Here is a 12,782-nt window from a genome sequence, read left to right as displayed (position 1 = left end):
AAATACTTGGTACTATATGTTCATTACTCCCCCAATTAATATTCTTATCCTTTACTAAATTCGCAGTGTGCTTCACTTGGGTTTTCAAGAAAGCAGCTACAATATTATTCCTCTTGCTTGTTCAATGGGAATTGTACTTACCTTAGACTAGTTATGTCTAAGAAATGCAGTGGGTGCTATAGCATTGATTTCAATGTGCAAAAGGGAAGGCCCTGCATCAATTACAACTGAATTGCAGCAGCTGCTCCTCAGAGACCAGAAGTAATTTAATAGTTTGAAATCTATATATTTAAAGTAATTCATCACTCTACCCTCTCCTCTTTATTCCAGCTTTGCCTTGGAGATGCTTCAGCATGGGCAATGTTACAGTGTAATGGACATAGACTTGATTGTTTTGACAGGCTGTTTACATGCTTTAACTTGAATTCAAAACTAAATTGATTGAGGAATTGGGGCGGGTGGTGGGTGGAGTAAGCTGGTTCTCATCCTGAAGCCCTGTTAACATTTAAAATAGAAACCCTTAGGATTGTTAAACAACCATTTAGCATTACCAAAAACAATAGGAAGAATCTTACCCAATTTACAATTCAGCTTATATTTTCCTTATTATTGGGAACCATGCTGACAATCTGAATAAATCAACTCAAACAATTTTACCACTACACTTTCCCAATTTGACTTGGCATCCTTGTCAACTTAAGGAACTCAAAGCTTATAATTTGTGTATTGTGCATTGCATGTGGAGTCTGTACATATTGGTGCTCAGAGGTGTTTGGTGTGTATGTGCATTTAAACTAGGTCTAGATTAATCAGAGGATTTAGGGCTTAAAACTACTTATTTTATTAAATTATGTTTAATTTAGTTTCGTAAAAAAACCAGACTCGCTGGATTTATTACTACTGAATTCAAGGCACCTCCGAATAAAAATACAAATTGCAAAACAGTTGTGGCAGCTGTTTCAAGTTTCTCTCCGGGATTTGAGCAGCTCAGCATTTATCGTCCAAAGTGCCGTAACACTTCTCTTTGTAGTTACTTTAATATGAGGTTTCTTGGTTTGGATTGATTCTTACCTGACACTATTGTTGGTAGGGAGACAGGCAACAATTTCCTGCAGTGTTGAAGTATCAGCCAAATCTTGAAAATAAAAAATATATATTTTAAAATCCGTAGCAGGTGAAGTGCTAGAAATTGTGCATTTAAACTCATCCATTTGACAATGTGACCATTTAACCCCTTAACAGAAAGAAGTCTGTGATAGTAACCATCATTCTAACTGAAGGTAGTTAGTACCCTTGTTACTTTGCACATTGAAAAGCATTCTATGAAGAAAAGAATTCTTATTTATATGGTACTACTGCCATACTAAGATTTTTCAGCACACTATACCAGTGACAATTCAGCACCGCCAGCAATCATTGGTGTCAAAACACCTTCGAGATGCTCTTTTCATTTCACTTTGTATCATTACAGCCTAATCTTAACATTTTGAACATTACTTTGGAAACGTAGGTACCTCATTTTTGTAATAAAATTAGGCCACTATCCTTATCCCAGTCAGCAGATGCAAAGCAAAGTTTCTACACAAAGGTATCTAGCTCCCTTCCCATAGTACTGCAGTAGCAGCAAAACCTTCGTAGTTTCCGTTCATATCACAAACTACACAAGGTAATACAGCAGCAAACAAGCAATGGATGATACATGCACTAAGAATCAGTAAGAGCCACAATGCATTTGACACAGCTTTGAGTTGCCAAGTGCTTTTGGAATGACATTAGCTAATGCGTAGGGCTATGCCAGAAAATGTAAAATCAATATATAGTTGAATCAGTTCTATGGTGGTTTTCATTTTAAATGAAAATGGCTTGCAAGGGACTTGAACAAGCTATTCAATGATAAATTGGGTGAGCCGAATAATATTACATCATTGCACCCTTTCAAAATTTATAGGCAGTGTGCTCCAAAGAATAGCAAAAATGCAGAAAACCTATCCAAAAAGTCAAGCAATTTTACCGCAAGTTCCAAAATAGATTAGTCTGAAAAATGCTTCCAAATACAAAAAGACAACTTTTTTCTTTCTGGCATACAAAGATACTATCTTTTGAAGCTAATAATTGATGGAAATTGAAGTCCCTCGCCCTGACAGATTCTGCATCCTCACTACCTTTAATGCTTCCTCCAGATGGTGCTCAACATGAAGGAGTACTGATTCATCAGCCGAGGGAGTGTTTTCTTTTTCATATTTGATCTGTAGCCATGAAGTTTCATGGAGTCCTGATTCAATGTTGAGAATTCCCAGGGCCACTCCCACCTGTCTGCATACCATTGTGCCCACACCTCTGGTGGGTCTGCCCTGCCAGTGAGATAGGATGTACTCAGGGCTGGCAAAGGAGCTGAGATATTGGCTTATGGTATGATTCTGTAACTATGTCAGGCTGATCCTTGATTAGTTTATGGGACAACTAACTTGAAACGAGACTACAATGCTTGTGACCCACAAAATGTATTATACTCAGGCTGTAATAGATAAATACAATATCATTAAGTGAATCAAGGTCTCATATTGCCTGTGAACGTGAGATTGCATGCCTGAATATGACCCATGCCAGGGACTGTCATTTCACTACAAATATTTTAGTGCAATTTATAAGGGCAGAACACAAGGCATAGTGGTAATGTCACTGGACTAGCAATCTAGAGGTCCAGGTTAATGCTCTGGGGATACAGGGGGAATTTAAATTCAAATAATAAATCTGAAATTAAAAGTTGATCTCAGTAATGTATTGTTGTAAAAACACATCTAGTTCATTAATGTCCTTTAGGGAAGGAAATCTGCCATCCTTACCTGGTCTATATGTGACCCATAGTAATATGGATGACAATTAACTGCCCTCTGAAATGGCCTAGCAAAACACTGCCTTACTTCCTTCACCAGGCTGGTGTCAAAATTGGGAGAGCTGTCCTACAGGCTAGTCAGCAACAGTTACACTCATGAATCATTCCTTACAGACAATGTCTCAGACACACCATCCCTGAGTATGCCCTGTCCCATAAGGTCAGACCCACCAGAAGGGGAAGCACAGTGGTATACAGCCAGGAGGGAGTTGGCTGGGAGTCCTCAACATTGACTCCAGACCCTATGAAGTCTCATGGCATCAGGTCAAACATGGGCAAGGAAGCCTCCTGCTTCCACTCCTGCCCTCAGCCGTTAAAGCAGTATTGTGTGTTGAACACCACTTGGAGGAAGCACTGAGGGTGGCAATGACACAGAATGCACTCTAAATAGGGGACTTCAATGTCCATCACCAAAAGTGGCTCAATAGCACCACTACTGACCAAGCTGGTCGCGGCCTAAAGGACATAATTGCTAGACTGGGTCTACAGCAAGTGGTGAGGGAACCAAGAGGGAAAAACATACTTGACCTTATCCTCACCAATCTACCAGTCACAGATGCATCTGTCCATGACAGCATTGGTACAAATGACCACCACAGTTCTTGTGGAGACAAAGTCCCAGCTTCACATTGAGGATACCCTCCATTGTGCTGTGCAGCACCACCATGTGCTAAATGGGATAGATTTAGAATAGATCTAGCAACTCAAAACTGGGCATTCATGAGGTGCTGTGGGCCATCAGAAGCAGAACTGTACTCAACAACAATCTGTAAACTCAAGGTACAACATATCCCCCACTCTATCATTACCATGGAGCCAAGGGATCGACTCTGGTTTAATGAGTGCAGGAGAGCCTTGCAGGAACAGTACCAAGCACACCTAAAAATGAAGTGTCAGCCTTGTAAATCTGCAACAGAGGACCACTTGCATTCCAAACACAAGCAGCAGCGCTTAAGAAAGGAGCTTAAGTGATCCCACAACCAACGGATCAGATCTAAGCTCTGCAGTCCTGCCAAATCTTGTTGTCAATGGTGATGGACAATTAAGCAACTAACAAATAACCCCAACCTCAATGATGGGGGAAGCCCAGCACGTGGGTGCAAAAGACAAGACTGAAGCATTTGCAACCAGCTTCAGCCAAAAGTGCAGAGTTGATAATTCAATTCTGCCTCCTCCTGAGGTCCCCATCATCACATATGCCAATCTTGAGCTAATTTGATTCACTCCACTGACTTATCAAGAAATAGCTGAGGACACTGGATACTGCAAAGGCTATGGACCCTGACAACGTTCCAGCAATTTAGGTTGAGTATCCCTTATCTGAAACCCTTGAGGCTGATTGCATTTCGATATTCAGATATTTTTGGTTTTCGGATGTGATATAGCCAAGGGCTCAGAGTGTGTCAATGCATTTTGCTGGGAGGCCTTCTTAAATAGTTCTTCCAGCTTCATCTTCCTCACCAACATTGGTTTTTGATTCATAAGTTTGTCTTTTATTTAGTACTTTATTGGCTCAGGTTAGACTTCCCACACAAAAGGTCTTTGAGGTTTGTGTTGGCTCACGTTAGGGTCTGTTCAAAAAAAGATTCATTTTTCAATGTTCGGATAAAGGATATTTGACTGTAGTGCTGAAGAATTGTGCTCCACAACTAACCACACCACAAATGAATCTGTTCCAGTACAGCTACAACACCAGCATCTACTCAATTGTTGAAAATTATATCCTGTCCACAAAAGTAGTCAAATCAACCCAGCCTATTCTCAATCATCGAAGTGATGGAAGGTGTCATCAATAGCACTATCAAGCAGAAATTTCTCGACAATAACTTGCTGACTAATGCTCAGTTTGGGTTCTGCCAGGGCCACTTAGCTCCTGACCTCATTACAGCCTTGGTCCAAACATGAACAAAAGAACTGAGCTCCAGAAGTGAGGCGAGAGTGACTGTCCTTGACATCAAGGCAGCATTTGACCGAGTGTGGAATCAAGGAGCCCTAGCAAAACTGCAGGGAATCAGGGAAAACCTAGCACAAAGGGAGATGGTTGTGGTTGCTGGAGGTCAACATCTCAGTCCCTAGGCACCACTTCAGGAGTTCCATAGGGTAGTGTCCTCACTGCAAACATCTTCAGCTGCTTCAATGACCTTTTTTCCATTATAAGGTCAGGAGTGGGAATGTTTGCTGATGTTTGCACAATGTTCAGCATCATTTGCGGTTCATTAGATACTGAAGCTATCCATGTCCAAACGCAGCAAGGCCTGGACAACATTCAGGCTTGGGCTGATAAGTGGCAAGTAATATTTGCACCATCCAAGTGTTAGGCAATGACCATCTCCAACAAGAGGGAATCTGATCATCTCCCCCAACATTCAATGGCATTCCCACCCCCAAATCCCATACTAACAACATCCTGGGGGTTACCAGAGACCGGAAACTGAACTGGGCCAGCCATTTAAAGACTATGGCTACAAGAGCAGGTCAGAGGTTGGCAATCTTGTAGTAAGTAACTCACCTTCTGACTCCCCAAAGCCTGTCCACCATCTACAAGGCACAAGTCAGGAGGGTGATGGAATACTCACCACTTGCCTGGATGAGTGCAGCTCCAACAACACTCAAGAAACTTGACGCCACTCAGGATAAAGCAGCCCGCTTGATTGGCTTCCACAAACATTCACCTCCTCCACCACTGATGCACAGTAGCAGCAGTGTGTACCATCTACAAGATGCACTGCGGGAATTCACCAAGGCTCCTCTGACAACACCTTCCAAACCTGTGACCTCTACCATCTAGAAGGACAAGGGCAGCAGATGCACAGGAGTACCACCAGTTCTCCTACATGCCACATGCCATCCTTAATTGGAACTATATCTCTGCTCATTCATTATCACGGGTCAAAATCCTGGAACTCCCTCCCCAACAGCACAGTGGATGTACCTACACCACATGGACTGCAGCAGTTCAAAGTGGCAGCTCACCACTACCTTAAGGACAATTAGAGATGGGCAATAAATGCTGGCCCAGCTAGTGATGCCCACATCCCATGAGAAGAATTTTTAAACACTTGGGATTTTCCTTAATAGTATATTGAGTCCAAAATAATACATATACAGGCAACAGTTCAGGGATACATCAGGGGATTCTAAGTAATAGTTAATATAGCTAGTTTCTTGTTCCCCTGGTGCACAATGTTGTGGTAGGCTTTCAGTTTTCAAATTCAAAACTAAACATTAATTTATAGGGAAAATGTACACGATCACTATTCACTTACATTATCCTGATTTTTACTGTAATGCTATTTAAACAATACTTGCGTTCCTTGCTGAAGTTAGACATCTTGGCTGGAAAAATCAAACAACATTTTTCATGACAACAAAGTTTCAAGTAGTACTTGCTCCCATGTATTATGCGGTAAAGGACTGAAGAGGAAAGCAGGATGGGAGTTTGTGTGCCGAATATCTATTTTGTTATGATCCCTGTAGAGACTGATAACTTTAACAAAAAACAAATCCCCATGACACCAAAAGAAAGAAAACTGTCTGGGTAAGATTTCACTTTCTAAAACTTTACAGTAACAAGCCAACTAAAAATCAAAATAATTCAAACATTAATTAACAGGCAAAGGGTATTTCAAGCAAAGGTAAATTTCACTAACTATTTGATACAAAGATACATCTCACATAGCTACAAACACTTGCATTACTTCCTGTAAAATGTGGGACCACCTTTGGAATCTCATATCTTTCCAACTCAGCCTCCATTTTGCAGGATTTCTCACCCCACTTCCAATAATTTCAGGTGTTGCAATCACTAGCAGCCATATTCCATCCAAAGTCCCCAAACAAGGTGGACTTCTACAAACCCTCTCTCACTTGGGTCATGGCAGTCCTGATGGCACAGAATCTCCACAGACTCCTTTTTCAGCTCCCTTATATCATCTGGTGGGCTCTGCCAACACAGACAGCAGCAAAGGGTCTTGTCCAAACCACAGTCCCTTGCCATTTCTGCCTTCCACTCTGTTCTTTCTAACCGTATAAGACACAGTAACAGGGTCTCTGCTCTATTCACAAAGACCTGTTTCAGCATCAAGATCTGTTTGAAGACTGCCAAACAGAAAACTGTTTGATCTATAGAGAGCTTTGCTTATTTCCTCATTACATGAATTCTGTGTTCTGAAGTGAACAGAAAACACTGGCTGACCCAATCCCACTACAATTAGCTTTCTATTTACTCTTTGCCTACCACAGGATCTTTCTTGGAACCTGATGTCATCATAATCAAGAAACCAATTAATCCTTTTTCAGAATGCTCCCCAGCCCACTTTGGTCTTCAAGGGACATAACACAAAAATAAAATTAAGCTTCTCAGAGCACATGGGTGATCACATGTTAAAGAATGAAGACAACCCTACAAGACAGGAAACCAATAGGGACTTAGCAGTGCAATCAGGATGAGAAGGGAAACTCTTGACGTACTCAAGCTGCTGCGCCCATTAGGTCACCTAAGGGGCTCTTCCTTTTTGCCCTGGCTGATATTTATCCCTCAGTCAACATCACTAAAACAGATCATTTAGTAATTATCACATTGCTGTTTGTGGGAGCTGGCTCCGTGTAAATTTGGCTACTGTGTTTCCTATGCACAACAGTGACGACAATTCAAAGGCATTTCAACATTTCCTGAGGTCATGACAGGTGCATATATTTTTGTAAGTCTGAAACATGGAACGCTTCACGAATTTGCATGTTATCCTTGCGCAGGGGCCATGCTAATCTTCTCTGTATCGTTCAATTTTAATATATGTGCTGCCAAAGCGAGCTTATAATGCAAGTGTTTTTTTAAACTCAATAATAGTCTTTCAATCTTCTAATAGCTTCCAATTTGCACCTGTTTGGTCCACAGCTGCTTGGTAAATCTCAAATTGAAGTACCTCAATTGAGATCTATTTCAGAAAAACTGCAAAGTTGTAGCAGCAAAGGATAAATACTATATCAATTTATCTGTCATTTGTTTGATCCATAGGCAATAGTATCTAGGATTTATTTAAAACCTTATATTTATGTAGAGCATCTCAGTCACTGGACGTCTCAAAGCACTTTACAGCCAATGGAGTATTTCTGAAGCAAGGTCATGGTTGTACTGTAGGAAATACAGCTGCCAAATCTGTGCATAGCAAGCTCCTACAAGCAACCATATGATAATGGCCACATCATCAGTTTTTGTAACGTTGATTGAGGGATACATATTGGCCAGGACATTGGGGATAACTCCCGTGCCCCTCCAAAGTAGTCCCAAGACTTTTTAGGTCCAAGAGAACAGACAGAGCCTCAGTTTAATGTCTCATCAAAAAGACGGCTCCTCCAATTGTGGTACTGAGGGAGTGTTGCACTACGAAGTTTTTGTGCTCAAGTCCTGGACTGGGACTTGAACCCACGATCATCTGACTTGAGGAAAAAGAGTGTTACTGACTGAGCCACAGCTGACACCTAGGGGCCTTTACATGGTGTATAGAAAGCATGGGCAACAAAGAATCTGCTTCAGCTACAACGGATTTAACAGAGGACCGAAATATGAAATAAATGGTGGTTTATTGGAGATGGAATTAAGAGATCATCTTTGGAGAAAAAAAAAACTGTGCACAGTGGACAGCCTCTAACCATGGCATTTTAGAAAGGGCTGAATGACTGCCGCTGCCCAAACCAGCTAACCTAGCAAAAGCACAATGATCATAAAAGGGGGATACATACGAAACAAAATTTAGTTCCAAAGAAACTGAAGGAGTAGTGATGTTGATTTAATTCCTTTAAGGAAGAAATGAGATCATACCAAATATAACTGGATAACCATGGAAATGCATAACAGATGTTACATGATCATAGAGAAGGGGTATAGGTGAAGACGTTCCAAGCGTGGAGGAATGCCACAGCTCAAAGGGCTGAGGCTTCTGGTGCAATGTCATAGGACATGACTGAACATTACTTCTGCCGGTGTTCTCTATATAATTGTCCCAGGTTGCCCTCTACACGATGCAAGGTGAATGGGGAAGGATTTGAAGAGAATTCAAAACACTTCGAAAAGGTAAATTTTATTATTTCATTCACACACACACAAAATGGAATCTGCCTGCCCCTGTTAAATGTACTGTCAATGACAAGAGAAATACTCAGGGTGAATAACGGATTGTGCTGGCTAGGTGCTCATCTCACTATTTGATGCATCTCTCAACAACGTACTTTCCCATAGTTCCCTGTAGATGCATCATTTATTAAGTTATTAAACATGTCGGTTTAGTATAATCTTAAACAGCACAGCAGCAGTGACACATACGAATAGTGAATGTGCAATCAAGCAATCCATGCGAACTTTAATGCTGCCCTGAAGGCAGTTTGTTCAAAGGGTTCTAAAAAGGGTTAACCCATCACATCAACAGTGTTCAACAAAAGAAGGGGATGGGGGAGTCAGATTCTTCAGATATCTATGCTCATGTTAAACAAGCACTAGTCTATTTTTGAAGTTTGCATCTTTACTAAAGATGATGTTCTTGCACACAGCCCCACAGGCAGAGCACATGAATTCATCTCTAGCCTATTGGGAACAAAAAAATACTAGAGGGCATACCATGCTTTTAAAATCAAGAAATATTGTGCTTTTAAAAAGCAGTCTGTGCAAAATCATTAATTGGCAAATTTCCCATTCATTCCTACTTAAAGGTCTCTGGTAGAAAATATTTGGCTAGGCACTAATGGACTTCTTCAAATCACTCAGATCTAATTAAAATATATACATTAAGGACAAATCTTTTGGGTTGCACTGCTGCTGGTGTAGCCATAATCTGTCCGAAGTGAAAAGAATTAAACAACGAGCCATCATTTCTATTTAAATCTGTATATATCTTAGTTTTGCAGCAACTCGAATCTATAGAACTGCTTTTTGCACTGTGGCTCAAACACTGAAGGGGCCCAAAGTAGAAAAATTAAGACCTTACTGGAATGCCAGGTTTACCTTATAATTAGAATTTCTGTTTATAACATGCACATGGTCTTTCTTTGCACATGTACCCATAAATTCCATTAGGCTTTAATCTGCTACGTACACTGTTAATAGGTCATTTGCGTTCTGTTTATCTCATGATATTTGTGCCAATATTTGCAGGAAAATTAATCCAACTGCAACACAGCAGGCTTAATGGTCCATCAGGGACTGCGTTTACAACGTACCAATTGCTTACCTCATGGACCAGACAGATGACACTGTAAAAAGCCAGAGAACTGATGGCGTAACTCAGGTTGAGGCTTGGTACTGGAAGATAAATGCTTTGCAACTTCTGAAAACTTTGATTTTAATTTTTTAAAAATGCGACACACTGTAGATTCCAGTGTCTGCAGACCGTCTTTTCCAAGTGTCCCAAAGAGGTGCAAAAAGTTTTCAGAATTTTGGGGACAAGGACCTGCATGCCCTATGAGAGATCAGGCATTGTCAAGACGAGCGGCAGAAGCTCCTCACAAGCTTTGCTAGGTGGCACCAAGGAACGTAGCTAACATGCTTAGTAGCAACCTTTGAATAATTATGGCCCTCACCCCACTGCTGCAGGAAACACGGTATATTTAATGACATCGGATGCCTACAGAACAGTGTCTGTTGTGTATTGAATGCATGTTTTCAAAGCTCCCTGGCTGATGTTTCAGGCTTCCAGTGCCTGGTTGGAAGGAAGAGAATAGCAGGCCATTCCCACTGACAAGGCCATTGTAGACTATAGCATCAGTCTTCATGGTGCGCTCTGCGTTGGAGGGCAATGGTTTACTTGGTGTATTGTAAATAGTAAAAGGACATGGACATGCCCAGTAGACAGCCCACTGCAGTGTTTTCGTCATCTTAATGTGTGGAAACAGGTGGGAAAGGGGTGTCCCAAAAATAATTGCCTTCAGCTAAAACTAGCAAGAAATGACTGCTAAAAATTAGATCCAAAACATTAACTCTTTCTCTCTCCAAAGATGCCGCAAGACCAGCTGAGTATTTCCAGAATTTTCTGTTTTTATTCCAATGTACAGAGGTCAGACTCCACATATTCAATGGTCTCTTTGTTGGTCTCCCAAAGTCAGGCCATAAATCATGTCAATATGGAGGCCTCTTAAAATTATTTTTCAGTTGAAGTGCCAGTGATGCAAAAAACAGATTGACAATTGTTGTTTACTGCAATGAGCAAGGGTATTGGTGGAGCAGTGCAAACACCTGCTATTCCTTGAACTTTTACTTTAAAGGGCCACATTAATGCATCTTTACCATGGTGCATGTTTCCAGCAAACTACAGATCCACTGTTTCACACCTGTCCACCACTTATTTTAAAAATGGCCTTTCTTTAATTTTCTTGAACTGGAAATACCCATTGGACATTCATCTTACTGCATTTTTGTCATGCTTTTTAGCTTACTAAATATCAGAAAAGGCTGTTTAAGTGCTTGCCCATCCCACATGGCTGCCACTATCATGTTTTACATTATTTGAGCAATAATGTGCATCTCAGACCACTCTCATAAGTGAGCCATCATTCATGCAAAAGCAAGGGTGACCTGATATGCAAAATATCTGGTAATGTAGCATTACCCAGGGATTGAACAGTTATAGTAATTAGTTCATTTAGAGATACTTCACATTCACCTAGTTTCCAGCTAACAAACATCATTAGATTATAACCCAAGTTACACAAAGTATCAACAATTAGAAGTAAAACAGACAGTAGAAGCAAGTCTAGAAACAGATTTTATTGGACATCCTTACAATAAATCAGTTAACTTTTTCTGTTCAAGTAAACCTAAACCAGTGTTCATAATACAACCAGTACATGAGATTTCACCTTCCATCAAAAAAAATCACCAGTCTTGATCTTGATGGATTCTAAACTGAAAGACTGGGCCACGTGCTTTGGGAGTTCAATGTGGTTTACAGGAAATCAAAAGGCTACTTCCGCAATGGAAGAAACTCATTAAATTCACATGATGATTTCCTGATGCTCACCTAAATGATCATAGATCCATTTCAAAGTGCAACCAAGTTTTTAATCTTAAAATTGTTTTTCTCTGGAAAACAAATGGTTTAATGGTTTCTATGGGATTAGCAATCAAAATTTACTTGCATACAAAAATGCGATATCTCAAGTTTCTCCATATGCTAATTTCTAGCCACCGATAGGAATGTGGTTTCTAATAGAAGCTAAACATGCACTGAAATAAATTTGAAGTAACCAGTCAAATTTCAAACTGATGAAAATTCAAAGACTTATAATTTGAAATGCAGATCAGCCTATCCATCGCTGTGCTCATGAGACCCTTAGTCTATTCGGGAGGTTCAAGGCTACATTAAAAATCCCCAAGTAATATCTGAACAAGAAGGAGTTCCCTGGTCAACACTAACCCCTCAATTGTGTTAATAGTGTTAAGCTGGCTCTTGATATCACTACTAATGAAAGGTCTGGTTGTGCACAGGATGCTTTCTATACTATATTCCAGTTGCTTCTGGACGACAAGCAATGATATTTTAGAACAATGGGCTATTTGCATTCAGTTTATATTCACTAAATTTTCAGGATTCACTTATATTATTAAGTTCTACTTGCTTTTAAAAAAAAAAAATACCTTAGCATACCAGGTTGCCCTCCTTTAAAATATTGCAATACAAGTCCTGTTTCAATTAGCGACCCATGAATTTAATGATCAGAAAAATGATCCAGCCACCTAGGAAGCCATTTTAGTTCCAAGCCCAAGAATTTAACTCACTTATCTATTGCAAGAAGCTTCAGCAATTGTAAAGGGATAATTCCACACAAAAAAAAAATCACCAAATCGCTTAAAGCCAAGGGGTGCATATCTTCCTGAAACAGTTTTCCTAAACCACAAGAGGGC

The 12,782-nt window shown here is 40.3% G+C and overlaps 1 protein-coding gene and 1 non-coding gene across 36 annotated transcripts in view; both read right to left on the bottom strand.

Annotated features, from left to right (window-relative positions):
- Positions 1-12,782, bottom strand: part of LOC121285233 (poly(rC)-binding protein 3) — a 171,305-nt gene that overhangs the window by 85,866 nt on the left and 72,657 nt on the right. For 30 of the 35 annotated variants that reach the window (XR_005944614.1, XR_005944615.1, XM_041201560.1 and 27 more), the window contains one exon: positions 1,072-1,135. The exons of the other annotated variants lie outside the window; for them this stretch is intronic. The gene's annotated coding sequence lies outside the window, so the exon portion shown is untranslated. The remainder of the gene's footprint in view (positions 1-1,071; positions 1,136-12,782) is intronic. 35 annotated transcript variants of the gene reach the window in all.
- Positions 7,601-7,702, bottom strand: LOC121285349. Its single transcript, XR_005944647.1, has one exon. It is a non-coding gene; the product is annotated as a U6 spliceosomal RNA (small nuclear RNA).

This window comes from Carcharodon carcharias, chromosome 12 (genome assembly GCF_017639515.1).
Source record: "Carcharodon carcharias isolate sCarCar2 chromosome 12, sCarCar2.pri, whole genome shotgun sequence".
Lineage (NCBI taxonomy): Eukaryota > Metazoa > Chordata > Chondrichthyes > Lamniformes > Lamnidae > Carcharodon > Carcharodon carcharias.
Note: the sequence above shows the minus strand (reverse complement) of the source record. Positions and strands in the feature narration are given on the sequence as shown.